This window comes from Etheostoma cragini, chromosome 1 (assembly GCF_013103735.1).
Source record: "Etheostoma cragini isolate CJK2018 chromosome 1, CSU_Ecrag_1.0, whole genome shotgun sequence".
NCBI classification, from domain to species: Eukaryota; Metazoa; Chordata; class Actinopteri; order Perciformes; family Percidae; genus Etheostoma; species Etheostoma cragini.
In genome coordinates this window covers 32,322,543-32,325,329 of record NC_048407.1, presented here as the reverse complement: position 1 = coordinate 32,325,329, position 2,787 = coordinate 32,322,543, and positions in this window count along the sequence as shown.

Below are 2,787 nucleotides of genomic sequence, written 5' to 3'. Positions count from 1 at the left end.
GCCAAATGATCTTAGAGTTTTGAGAATGTAATTTCTGTTTCAAGAAATGAGCCAAACCAATGGAGAAAAACTGTAAATGCTCCAAATTGGTAAAATTGCTAAAAATTCCAATCTTCCTGCCATTTTTTTTCTCCAATTCTACTTTAAGACTTTAAACTTCAGCCGTTCTTTAATTTACTTCCACATTTACCACTGATTTTCTTGATTGACCTTTTGCATATTTGTCAGCCAAAATTTAATTTCCGTCTTGTCCCATATGGGCTGGAATCCAGATAAACGTCGCTATTACTCCTGCTTTGTTAATCCTAAAAACGGTTTGAGCCATTTCTAAAACTATGCCGCACAATTACATGGGAGTGCAACAGTGCGACCACTGGTTACCACCTGCCCCCCTGGTGTAGGTAACAAAGTACATAACTTTCCTAAATGCAAAATCAGCAAACTTCTCCATCTTAATTTCAAAGAATCTATCCTTTAATAGCAGGCCCACTAACTTAATTTACCTCATAGAAATAAATTCTACAAGAGGAAGGACATTTTTACGAGGTAAAGTGACACTTAACGTAGCCTACAGAGCAGGCGCTGCATAGCAACACAAGTCAATAACAGCAGTCAACGGGCGCTGGAACTGTGGTAAAATCACAGATACACACCGTGTGGGTGTTAGATAACGGATACGCTACTAGTGGCAACTTCCTGGCCTGAAAAGTGAAGCCAGTACAGGTTTGCCATAAACCTGCATTCTCTTATTCACAGCAGGAGATGGCTCCACTAGCTCCAAATAGTCCCCTTGCTTCTCACTCAATTTGTTTACTCAGTAAACATTGTCGTCATGAGTTTAGACTTAGACTTCTCTTTATTAATCCTTTTGGGATGACTCGCGCAAGGAAATTGAAATTTCCAGCATTCATTTTTAGAAAGAAGAATATAGTATAGAGAGGAAAAGAAGAGTAGTAATAACAGTAATAATAACAAAAAAACAACCTTTGGCCATAAAGAAAGACATTTACCATAAATTATCATAAAGTGTCAGTGTCGAGTCATGTGTTAACGTGTCCAGGTATTGATGTGGGTCCAGGTGTTTATGGCCTCAACCGCTAGTTTCAAGTCCTCTTCAAAACAGCACGATGTTCATTTTGTAAATTACCATAAAGTAGAGGATGCTTGATCAATCACAACCTCTCACTGTGTTTTTTCACGTAGTCAAAGTTAAAACAGTTTGGTGGCCTTAAATGTCTTTTTCAGCATTCGGTAGCACCTTGCCCACCGCGGTTAGCTAGCGACAGTGTGTTTTATTTTTTCCAAGATGCTCCGAGATTCCTCTACCGTGTGGTTGTGGTAGTTTTGTACAGTACATTGTCATGGTTAAAGGTTTTGCACTTCAACATGTATCCATCTTTAATGACCTCTATACACCCCGGAACGCCTCGTTCAACATGCTCTTCCAGAATGAGTATTGAGAAAATTTGAGACAAAGGCAATAAGAGATGGTTAGGAACTCAAAGGCAATGTGGTGTGAGGTTTGATTTTCTGAAGTTTCCACCGTGACCAGACAAGTTGATTTACAAATTTTCCAAAGAAGCAACTTCTCAGGACAAAGCCTTTTGCACCTCACCTCAATGGAACATTTATCTATTCCTATTTTCTTTAATTGGTTGAAAACTGGCAGGGCTGTAGTCAAGACCACCTTTGTTGAGTCCAAGACAAGTCCAAGACCAAGACTAGTCGAGGCCTAGTCAAGACCGAGTCCAAAATGGTTTGAGTCCGAGTCAAGACCGAGTCCAGGACAGGAAAAAAAAGTTCTTATGCATGACAGTATCAAGACAATAATTTTGGGTTTCACTTTCCCTCCAATAGTGTTATCAACATAATAAAGACACCTGGACTCAGTCGAGACCAAAAGCCCAAAAGCCATATCTGGCAAGACCAGTTGCCAAGACCGAGACAGGTCCGAGTCCAAATACTGGCAAGTACGAGACAAGTCCGAGAACATAGAAAAACGGTCTTAAGTACGGACTCGAGACCCCTCGACAGTCCACTGTCAGCCGGTCTGCCAGTTTTCAACCAGCTCTGACAGTGGACTGCTGCAAAGAGTCAGATGAGGGGCAAGAGTCCACACACAACACTGAGAGAACAGTTATTTGTTTTGTCCACGTTTAACATGAACATTTGACATTATGACATAGTAGATATGACATAAAATATGGAAAAGCATGATATTTCCACTTTAAAAGAACCTTAAAATGGAGCTTTATCACGTTTTTTGAAGGCCTGAAAAAGCTGCATAAAAGCGGTTATTCCCCCCCCCCCCCCCACACACTAAAAGTGTGATTTAGGTTGTATACTTTACTGTTCCAGTGGTGGAGAAGGTTGGACCCAATTGGAGAGATGGCCAGGCGATGGGGTGAGCTTGAATAGTTATAACAAAAAAAAACATAGAACAGAAAGTGCCCAGATAACAGGAGGCCAGGTATCCAAAAAACTAAGGACAGGAACCACGGGAAACTGTAACACGGAGACAAAACCAGGCAGACTCATGCACAGAATACACCACAGGGATCTGGCACAAGACAAGGGAAGCACAAAGACTAAATACAGGGGGTAACAAGGTGAGGAGAGACAGGTGACACTAGGGTCAGGGACAGGTAAAACACATCAGGGTGGGACCGACATCACAGAGGTGGGGAACCTCAAGTAAAACCAGACGAGACTAGAGAAGAAAACAGAGACTTCAAAATAAAACAGGAAACAGAACATACAGACACTCCTGGGAAAACACAAGAAGAG